Here is an 11844-nt window from a genome sequence, read left to right as displayed (position 1 = left end):
ATTTTTATTATTATTACATCCAATCATCATCATCATTGTTATTTTTGATTATTGTGATTTTATGAATTTTGTGTTTGCTTTTTATATTATTGTGATTTTATTATTGTTATTGTGATTGTATTATTGTCATCATTATTATTGTTTTTATTATTAGTGTACTCATTTTTATGATTGTTTAATGATAACATTAATATTATATTATTATCTTTATTTTTCTTATTATTATTATTATTATTATTAATTATTATTATATTATAACAACTAAAGCATCAACTTTATTATAATTTTTTATCATTATTAATATTACGATCATTATCATTATTGTTATCATTATTATCATTATCATTATTATTATCAATACTGCTCTTAATATCATTATTACTATTACTACTACTGCTACTACTATTATTATAATGTTCATTATTGTTATATTCATGTTATTGCTATGATAATGATAATAATTTTAATGATAATTGGTATTATCATTGTAATTTGTTATCATATAATGTTGTTATCTTTATCGTTATTAATATTATTTATTCTTTAGTATCATTTTTATTGTATTTGTTGTTGTTTTATCATTATTATTATTATTTTACTATAATATTATTATTACTGTTGTTATTATTTTTTTAATTATTAATGTTGTTATTATTAATTTTGTTGTTGTTTTATTATATTATTATTATCACATCATCATCATTATTAGTATCATTATATCGTTAAAAAAGAGGGCACTATGACTGCCTCTCTCTTCTCGGCGTCTACCAAGAGTGGATATTTTGGAGGGACTAAAGACTTGCGATGCCTTGGAAAAATTTACCTGATGTGGCAGGTATCTTGGCCGTCTACCTGGTAAACAGCCTGGAGAGCTAAACATCTTTTAATACAAAGAGTTGCAAAGTTGCACACAGTGATGCCCTAACTAAAATTGTTGTTGATATTTGGGATTTAAAAAGCAGTCCCCGCTCATATAGGAAGCCTTCTCCAACCGCAACATCCTGTCCTGTAATGCTAACAGTCCAAACAATCCGCCAGACGCCACGTATGTAATGGCCGTTCCTGATGAGCCTAGTGATGCGGCCACATGCAATGGAGCTGCATCGACTGACACCCATCTTCCTGCTGAGGGCATCCGGTCAGACGACCCCCTCCTCGAGTGGCGTCAGCCTCCCCGAGGAAGTCCACGGCGCCAGGCAGTGGGGATATCACAGCTACGACAGAGCCATGCAACTGGCGAGAGACAGCGAAAACCGTGGAGGTCGCCCAGTGAACAAGGTCTATATAACATCAACAGTATGTAGACCTTGCCAGTGAAGAGCAACTTCATGGCGGTCGTGGGAAGGAGAGGAGGGGTGGGCTGGCAGTCCTCGACCGGGAGATGGTCATCGAGGAGTGGGATGCAGATCCTGTCACTAAATTTTTAATGTCAGCCAGGCGCGATTTCAGACATCGCTTCGCGAGGACACAAGCAAGCAAGCCTTGACAGCCGAGGAGGAATTCCCGTGGTGCAGCCAGACGGAAGCGACGAGTGCTCGGTTGCCCTCCGCCTGGGCATGAGCTGGAGGGGCCCCCCACCCTTCGCTACGAGTCAGACGAGAAAGTGAGAGTGCTTTGAGTGCCTTGCTGAAAGAACAGAACATTTAGGTTCAAAATATAAATAAGGTGTCGCATGAAAATTCAGTTTAATTACTTATAAAATTAGTATTATAAAAGTGATGTGCCAAAAGTTTTAAATGACTCATTTTGGCCAAAAGGATCCAGTGAAGACAATGCTGAATCAGAGTCTATTACGCTCAACTCTGAGAAATAAATTTTTTAATGACAATTATTGAATGGACAAACAGCTAAATGTTATTTCTTTTAATTGTACCGGTTTTAAAATATAGGAACTATGATTATTTAAAGGATTTATTCATTAAGAGTGAGATATGCTACTCCAAAAAACATGGTTGCATGCATTTCAACATGACGACATTAAGGGAGTCTTGTGATATCGAGTGTCATGCCGTCTCCGCCTTCGACGGCAGAGATGGGTCCCGCGTGGGCCGGCCGAGGTCAGCGGCCGGCCCGAGGTCAGCGATGGTCACGTTGTTGGTGCGGCAATCGTAGCTGGGGGCTGCCTGTTATTCCTTTCACCACCTCTACGTGCACGATGTGTACTGTAGTTAGTAAGTTCTAAAATTCATCTAAAATTACTCTGATTGTTTGTTTATATATACCGAATGATGACGATTGTGATGTTACTCACCAGCTGTGTATGGCGATATTTTAAGTGAATTATCCTCTTTGGTCAAACTCATGTAGAAATCACAATTTCATCATTGGAGGCGACTGTAATATGGATTTCCAAAGACCTTCTCGCATTCTTAGCCTCCTTTTGCAGTTCCTTAGGGACAAGGGCCTGACCTGCGCCTCTCACCGCCTCACGCGAACAACCCGTTAAAATGCTCAAGGCAGTAGATTCTTTACTAAGCATTTTTGTCAAGAATCCGTATTGATGCTGTATTTGAGTCTCCGTTAACAATGACGGTAATAATGTTTCCCGGTCATTTACCATCTCTCCTTCACTGCATTCAGTACAGAAAATCTAAAACAGAACAACATTACTCGTTCTGTTAGAGGCCGGGGTAAAGTTCAGTTAGTAGATATTGGCACTGTTGCCTACCTAGCCACTGGGTGGGCAAGTCAGCCCAAGTCAGTGCCGGTCCCAAGCCGGGTTCATACAGAGGGTTGGTGTCAGGAAGGGCATCCGGCCATAAAGATATCTGCCAGAACCATGATCATTGCGACCCCATATAAGAATGGGATAAAGCTAAGGAAGAGAAGAAGTTGATTAGCAATAAGTAATATCCCTTTTTCAGTGTCTCTCATGCCATGCGACTTTTTATGTTCAGATCACAATGAAACAATAAACGGAGACTTTAGATGATGTAATTAAAATAATGAAAAAAAATTGCAGAAGTGACCTTGTTCGCCAAAAGGATATGTGATAAAGCCGATTTGCCTGGCTGGAAGGACTTGTGAAGTCTTTAAGAAAAATTCTATTTTCTGGCATAATACAGGAAGACATGCAAGGTGTCGTAACTCGGGTCAGCTAGTAGACAAGGAAATTTGGCAGATCTAGGTATCACTAGGCTATTAAACAAAGTTCAGAGCGATTCTCAGAGATAAGACATCAAACAGTTCATTAGGTAAATCTTTCATATATTTCTGGAAGACAGTCAAGTAATGCAGGGCAGTCTTAATAGTCATCGCCTATAATTGATGGTTATCTAGTGACCTTGACACTGCAATAAGGTTTCGTGACACATATGCAAATTTCCGGATCGTCTTGTTACGGAATGTTGTGTCGACCGATATTCGGAGTATGAGCAAGGGGAGGAAGGGTGAGACATAATGTGATAGTGATCTCTGCACCCATGGTCCCGAACGACTATTTAGCATCTTAAGTAATATATTTTTTGCATTGCTGCATCACAGCCGTACTAATATTTTGTTTAATTGAGCTGTTATTAAACCAATACTCACAATCATTTAAAATTCGTGTCACGCCTTCCAATTCAGTTCGCATATAGGGCTTATTATTCAACAAACGCTGTGATCTTTCTAGTCTTGGAAACACTACAGTATTATCGAAGCCGCGGTTCAAATCACATTGAATATTCATATCCAAAGAAGCTTATGAGGGGTATTTCCGAGACTGTTTCTGGGCTGTGTTCGTACCATGATCAGACCTTTCAAGCATAAACTTTACACAAAGTTTCAAATGAATCATTTTGCGACATTATCTTGTCTCCTCTCATAATGCGTCTGAGCCAGCTTCTTGCACTCACTAACTATATGACTCACAGTTTCTCCTTTTCTTTACATAATCTACACTCCGGGGAATCAGCTGACTTATCAATGTTATACTTCATATAGTTTGTTCTGAGAGCTTGCTCCTGAGCAGCGCATATCATCGCTTCTGTAGTTATTTTCAGATCAGACTTTCTCATCCAACTCCAGGTTTTGTCTTATCCGTTGTTACAGGCATATCACTAACAAACTGACTGTACTTTTGTTTCCCCATCCGGGCTCCTTTCTTTTTTCTCTCATCGATTTTTAAAGTATTTTTTACTAAAATTTTTTTAAAATTCCAAAAAATACCGACACTTTGACATTTTGGGCAACAATTTCTTTAAAATGTTTGAGTACACCCGGGTTTGTTTTTTCATTTTTGGGGAACCCCTTCGCAGCCATCAACCCTCTCCACCCCCTTTTACAAGATATGGTTTCTAAAAATTTTTTTGGAGCAAACCCTTAGCTAGAAGTAATTTTTGGTCTTTTAATTCCTTTATTTCTTCTACTTTCCATTTAAAATACCAGCCCCACCCCAAAATACAATGCGAAAGGTTTTTATTGCTTTATCTTTTTTTTCCCTTGTTTTAGATTTTCGTATTAGTTTTTACTCTAGTTTGTATTTTTTACAATTAAGTTTCATTCATTTTTTTTTAATCTTATCATTTTCCAGTACTCAAGGTACTTAAAACCCTTCTTATCAAAGCTTTATGAATTTCCCATTGGCAGCAATACCCCTGTGTTTCTAAAAAATTTTTCCCGCTGCAAGGACTCCCCCCACACTTTTTTAATTACAAACCCACCCCAAATTTCCTTTACTTATAAACACTTGCATGTCTTTAAAAAAGAATAAATTTTTGGTCATGAGATTTGCAAATAACTTTTAAACCCATAAAATAACAAATGTTTTAATGAAAACCTTTTTACCAACTCAAAATGAAATTTTATTTTCCTCAACACCATTTTGAGAGGATCATGCATAAACAAAAAAAAGGGTGATAAACTTTTCCCGGAAATTTCCTTTCTAATGTTAATTTGTTAAAAAACCCCGTGATTTTAATTCCAATTTCCATTTTTCGCGCTATAAAAACCCCTTTTTAAATTATCACAGCTCCAAACAACCCCGGCATTCTCTAACCAACTAAGTGGGATCTATCATAAGCTTTTGAAATCCCCCATGCCATAAAAAGGTTGGGGCCCTCCTTTTTATGTTTGGTATCCCTTTGTCCTTAACAGTTGATCCTTGTCCCTCGGGTTCTTTTTTTCAGCCCTTTTCTTTTCTTCAGGCAAAGTTTCTTCCTTAAGAAGCATGCAGATAAAAGAAAAAACCCTGTAAAGGTTTCCCCATTATCGGTAAACAAAAAAAGGGTGATAGTTGTTACGCGGTACTTTGGGTTTTTCTTTCTGGCCAAAAGGTAACCACTCAGGCATTTGTTTTTCCCCCCTAAAATCTCTTTCAATTGATGGGAATTCTTTCAGCAAATTGTCATTTTCTTACCCAGAAACCGAACCCATTTTTTTCCGGGTCTTCCAAAATTTGGCCCTTCATTTTCCCTTAAGACTTTTTCCCAGTTATGAAAAACCCTTTCCCTGTTTCCCGATACCAAATTTTGTCTTTAGCGTCTGAGCCACCAGTTTTTAAATTTTGTTTTTTTACTTCCCCATATTCCTTTCCCAAAAACCCCTCTTTTTTTTTTCTTCCGCATTTGGAATTTATTTTCACCCGGTTTTTCCCCTTAAGTTCAGAATACAATCTTTTTTGGTAGGTTTAATAGTAGGTTTTGCCTGCATTGCTGAAATTTTCGGGATATGATCAATTTTCTTTCTTGCCAAATTTTTTCGTTCAGATCTTCTAAAACGTTAATTCCTTTCCGAGGGATGCGAATTTTCTACAGTTCTTAATCTTTTTTTTTGATTTCACTCTTTTTTTTTATGCCCGTCAATAGATTTAAAACCATTTTTAGTTCTTTTATGTCTCTTTCTATTTTACGTTTTCCCCCATGGTTTAGGGTGGGTGTCCCAGTCTGTCTCTTCCTTTTTAACCCAACCGTCTTGAACCCAAACGAAACACAATAATGAGATTTTTAGTTTCAGAATATTTGAGGTTGAAAAGACGCAAAACTTTTTTTCGTCTCTACGGTAAAATTTTGTTTTTAATTCAAAATTTTTTAAAAAATTATTCCTTACAGTTCTCTTCAAGTTGTATATTTTATTTAAATTCATTCACAAATTATTTCTTCCCCTACGCTCCCCACCAAAAAGTTTAATTCAGTTCTATTTTCAGTTCAGCGTTCGCACATCATCAAAAATTTAGGTTTCTTCCGTGTAATATTTTTCTCTTTCCCCGTTAAGTTTTCTTTACCCTTCACCCTTTTTTGACATTTTTACCTAATTTGTAAACCAGCCATTTTTTCTAATTGCCTTACTGACACACACTCGTTGTTTTGAAACATAAAAAAATTTTCTTTCCCTTCTTGAATCCTTTTTCTATATCCCTTTTTTTGGAACCCATTCACAAAAGGTTTTGATCTAAAATAGCATCCCCCACCGAAATTTATCTTCGACCATTTTTCTGTAGTAGAGGTAACGACCGGGGCCCCTGCTGGGCCGGGAAAAATGGGGCGAGACAAAGAGTTAGTGCCCTTAAAGCCCTACTTCAAATTTTGAGAACTCATTTCACTCATAAAAGGATTTGTGAATTAAGGTGCACAACCCAGTGTTTATTTAGACACCGTCTTAGGAAAGGAACAAGATAAAAGTCCTTCTAAGCAGGGGGCAGATAGCCCCCCGGAGCCAACCCCGGGACTTTAGGTCGGGGGGTTTTTTATTATTATTTATATTATTTATATTATATTTTTTTAATATAGTGGTATAATGATAAAAAATAATATGTTTTAATAATAATAAAAAAATAATTTTTATAATTTTATATATTATATTTTATATTATATTATTATTATTAAAAAATAATAAAAAATAAAATAAAATAAAAAAATAAAATAATAAAAAATAAAAAATAATAATAAAAAATAATAATAATAAAAATAAAAAGTAATTTTTATTTTTAAACAAAAAATTTCTTTTAAAAACAACAAAAAAAAAAATAAAAAATAATAAAATAAAAAAAAAAAAAAAAACCCCGAGGCCCGAAAACCGGGGGCGTCCGGGGGGGTGCCCAGCGAGGGAAAGGGCTTTTTTTGGGCAGCCCTAGGGGGTTTTCAATTTAAAAACAGGGGGGGCAACCTAAACATAACTTTTTTTAAAAGGTTTTCAAAATAAAAACCGGGGGCCTTTCCCCAGGGGCCGGGCTTTTCTCCCAGGAGGGGTTTCCCCTATAAAAAAGTTTTTTTTAAACCCCTTATTGGGTTTTTTTTCCCCCCTTTTTTTTTGTTCCTTTAAAATTTTTTTCCCTAGAATGCAAACCCATTTTTTATTTCAAAAACCTTGTTTACGTAAGCAATAAAAACCCCCCTTTAAATTAGATTTTAAATTTAACAAAAAGTGCCTAAGTTTTATACCCGGGGAAAAATTTACTAAGAACCCTTTTTAAAATTGACCCAAACTGGAGTTTTACAATAATGATTTAAACTTGTATTTTTTGGTTTAGGGAACGGTCCCAAAGGTGGTGAAAACAAAAAATATCCCAAAGAAAAACTTGAAGGAAATAAGAAAAATAATTGAAACTAAAAATGACCGAAGGGTAAATAAATTGCATTTTTCAAACCTAAATATATCTAAAACTAACAATTTTTATGCTTTTTTGTTTGGGTTCAAGAGGGTTTGGGAAAAAAAAGGGGAAAGACAGACTGGGACACCCCCACCCTGAACCAGGTGGAAACGTTAGAAAATAGAAAGAGACTAAAGAACTAAAAAGAGAAATCGAGACGAGGCAAAAAAGAAGAAGTGAAATCAAGAGAAAAGATAAGAAATTTTAAAAAATTCAGATCCCTCGGAAAGGAAAAGGAAAGTGTTTTTGAAGACTAAAAAAAGAGGAAAAATTTTTGGGAAAAAAAGCCAAATTTACGATTTTCCCCAAAGATTCAGCAATCAGGAAAAACCCATATTCAACCATGAAAAAAAAATTTTTATTTGAACTTTAAGGGAAAACAAGGGGGGGGGGGCAAAAAAGAAATTCCAAAGCGGAAAAATGAGTGTTTGGAATGGAATATGGGGAGAGGGAAAGAACATAATTTAAAAAATTTAGTGGCTCAAGACGCTAAAAGAAACTTTAGGTTCGGGGAAAAGGAAGGTTTTGGTAAAATGAGGAAAATGTCTTAAAACAAAGTAGAAGGTACAAATTGGAAAAACCCGGAAAAAATGGATTTAGGGTTTGGGGAAAGAAATAAAAATTTGCATGAAAAAAACCATAAAATTGAATGAGATTTAGGAGGAAATGAACAATGCCTGAGTGGTTAACTTATGGCCAGAAAGATAAAACCCAAGGTACCGCTGTAGACAACTATCGACCAATTCTTGTTTCCCGAAAATGTGGAAGCTCTTACAGGTATATGTCTGATATCTGCATGACTTCTATAGGAAAAAAAACTATTGCTGAAGAACAAAAGGGCTGTAGAAGAAAGCCAGAGGGACCAAGGATCAACTTTTTAAGAGACAAGGCATTTACTAAAAGCATAGCAAAAGGAGGCACACCAACCTTGCTATGGCATGGGTAGATTATCGAAAAGCTTATGATATGATCCCACTTAGTTGGATTAGAGAATGCTGGAGTTGTTTGGAGCTGCTGATAATATTAAAAGGGTTTTTGAGTAGCACATGAAGAAATGGAAATTGGAATTAAACATCATCGGGATTTTCTTTAAGCGAAATTAACATTAGAAGAGGAATCTTCCAGGGGATAGTTTATCACCACTTCTTTGTGTTATATGCATGATACCTCTCAATATGGTGTTGAGGAAAGTAAAATTCATTATGAGTTGGGTAATAAGGTACGAAGTTAAATCATTTGTTATTCATGGATGATTAAAAAATTTATTTGCAAAGTCTCATGCCCAAAATTTGATTCTTTTGTAAAGACAGTGCAAGTGTTTAGTAAGTAAGGATATCGGGATGGAGTTTGTAAATTAACAAGTGTGGAGCAGTCACTTTTGCAGCGAGGAAAAATTGTTAGAAGCACAGGTTTTATTGCTGCCAGATGGGAAATTCATAAAAGCTATTGATAAAGAAGGTTATAAGTACCTTGAAAATACTGGAAAGTGATAAGATTAAGAAAATGAAATGAAACTTCAATTTGTAAAGAGTACAAACGTAGAGAAAGGGGCAAATACTGAAGTCTAAAGCAAATTGAAAAAAACAAGAAAAAAGCAATAAACACTTGCGCAGTTGTAGTTTTAAGGTATGGGGCTGGTATTTTGAAATGGAAGTAAGAAGAAATAAAGGAATTAGAAAGACCAGAAATTACTTACTATGCATAAGGGTTTGCATCCAAAAAGTGATGTAGATAGACTATATCTTAGTAGAAAGGATGGTGGAAGAGGATTGATGAGCTGCGAAGGTGTTACCTAAAGTGAAGAGAACAACCTGGGATGGTACCTCAAACATTCTTAATGAGAGATTGTTGCAAAAGGGGTCAAAGATGTCGGTATTTTGGAATTTGAAAAAAGTTGTAGTAAAGATGACTTAAAAAAAACGATGAGAGAAAAAGAGAATGGAGGCCTGGAGGGGAAAAAAAATGTACAGTCAGTTGTTAGTGATATGCCTGTAACAACGGATAAAGACAAAACCGGAGTGGATGAGAAAGTCGATCTGAAAATAACTACAGAAGCGGATATGCGCTGCTCAGGAGCAAGCTCTCAGAACAAACTATATGAAGTATAACATTGATAAGTCAGCTGATTCCCCGGAGTGTAGATTATTAAAGAAAAAGGAGAAACTGGAGTCATATAGTTAGTGAGTGCAAGAAGCTGGCTCAGACGCATTATGAGAGGAGACAAGATAATGTCGCAAAAATGATTCATTTGAAACTTTGTGAAAAGTTTATGCTTGAAAGGTTTGATCAATGGTACGAACACAGCCCGAAACAGTCTCGGAAAATACCCTCATAAGCTTCTTTGGGATATGAAATATTCAATGTGATTTGAACCGCGGCTTCGATAATACTGTCGTTGTTTTCCCAAGACTAGGAAAGATCACAGCGTTTTTGAATAATAAGCCCTATATGCGAACTGAATTGGAAGGCGTGACACGGAATTTAAATGATTTTTGAGTATTGGTTTAATAACAGCTCAATTAAACAAATATTAGTACGGCTGTGATGCAGCAATGCAAAAAAAAATATTACTTAAGATGCTAAATAGTCGTTCTGGGGCCCTGGGTGCAGAGATCACTATCAACATTATGTCTCACCCTTCCTCCCTTGTCATACTCGAATATCGGTCGACACAAAAATTCCGTAACAAGACGATCCGGAAATTTGCATATGTGTCACGAAACCCTTTTTGCAGTGTCAAGGTCACTAGATAAACCATCAATTATAGGCGATGAACTATTAAGACTGCCCTGCCATTTACTTGACGTCTCCAGAAATATATGAAAGATTTACCTAATGAACTGTTTGATGTCTTATCTCTGAGAATCGCATCTGAACTTTGTTTAATAGCCTAGTGATACCTAGATCTGCCAAATTCCTTGTCTACTAGCTGACCCGAGTTACGACACCTTGCCATGTCTCCATGTATTATGCCAGAAAATAGAATTTTCTTAAAAGACTTCACAAAGTCCTTCCAGCCAGGCAAATCGGCTTTATCACATATCCTTTTGGCGAAACAAGGTCACTTCTGCAATTTTTTTTCATTATTTTAATTACATCATCTAAAGTCTCCGTTATTGTTTCATGTGATCTGAACATAAAAAGTCGCATGGCATGAGAGACACTGAAAAAGGGATATTACTTATTGCTAATCAACTTCTTCTTCTTCTTAGCTTATCCCATTCTTATATGGGGTCGCAATGATCATGGTTCTGGCAGATATCTTTTATGGCCGGATGCCCTTCCTGACACCAACCCTCTGTATGAACCCGGGCTTGGGACCGGCACTGACTTGGGCTGACTTGCCCACCCAGTGGCTAGTAGGCAACAAGTGCCAATATCTACTAACTGAACTTTACCCCGGCCTCTAACAGAACGAGTAATGTTGTTCTGTTTTAGATTTTCTGTACTGAATGCAGTGAAAGGAGAGATGGTAAATGACCGGGAAACATTATTACCGTCATTGTTAACGGAGACTCAAATACAGCATCAAATACGGATTCATTGACAAGAAAATGCTTAGTAAAGGATCTACTGCCTTGAGCAATTTTACGGGTGAGTCGCGTGAGGCGGTGAGAGGCGCAGGTCAGGCCCTTGTCCCTAAGGAACTGCAAAAGGAGGCTAAGAATGCGAGAAGGTCTTTGGAAATCCATATTACAGTCGCCCCCATGATGAAATTGTGATTTCTACATGAGTTGACCAAAGAGGAAATTCACTTAAAATATCGCCATACACAGCTGGTGAGTAACATCCCAGTTGTCATCATTCAGCATATATAGACAAATCAACAGTATTTTTAGATTGTTAGAATTGCTAACTACAGCACACATTCGTGATGTAGAGGTGGTTGGAAAGGAATAACAGGCAGCCCCCAGCTACGATGCCGCATCTGACCTCGGGCCGGCGCTGACCTCGGGCCGGCCGCTGACCTCGGGCCGGCCGACGCGGGACCCATCTCTGCCGTCGAAGGCGGAGACGGCATGACATCGAATCACAAGACTCCCTTAATGTCGTCATGTTGAAATGCATGCAACCATGTTTTTTGGAGTAGCATAACTCACTCTAATGAATAAATCCTTTAAATAATCATAGTTCTATATTTAAACCGGTACAATTAAAAGAAATAACATTTAGCTGTTTGTCATTCAATAATTGTCATAAAAAATTTATTCTCAGAGTGAGGTAATAGACTCATAGCATGTCTCACTGGATCCTTTGCAAATGAGTCATTTAAAACT

Source organism: Penaeus monodon, chromosome 7, assembly GCF_015228065.2.
Source record: "Penaeus monodon isolate SGIC_2016 chromosome 7, NSTDA_Pmon_1, whole genome shotgun sequence".
Classification (NCBI taxonomy): Eukaryota; Metazoa; Arthropoda; class Malacostraca; order Decapoda; family Penaeidae; genus Penaeus; species Penaeus monodon.
Note: the sequence above shows the minus strand (reverse complement) of the source record.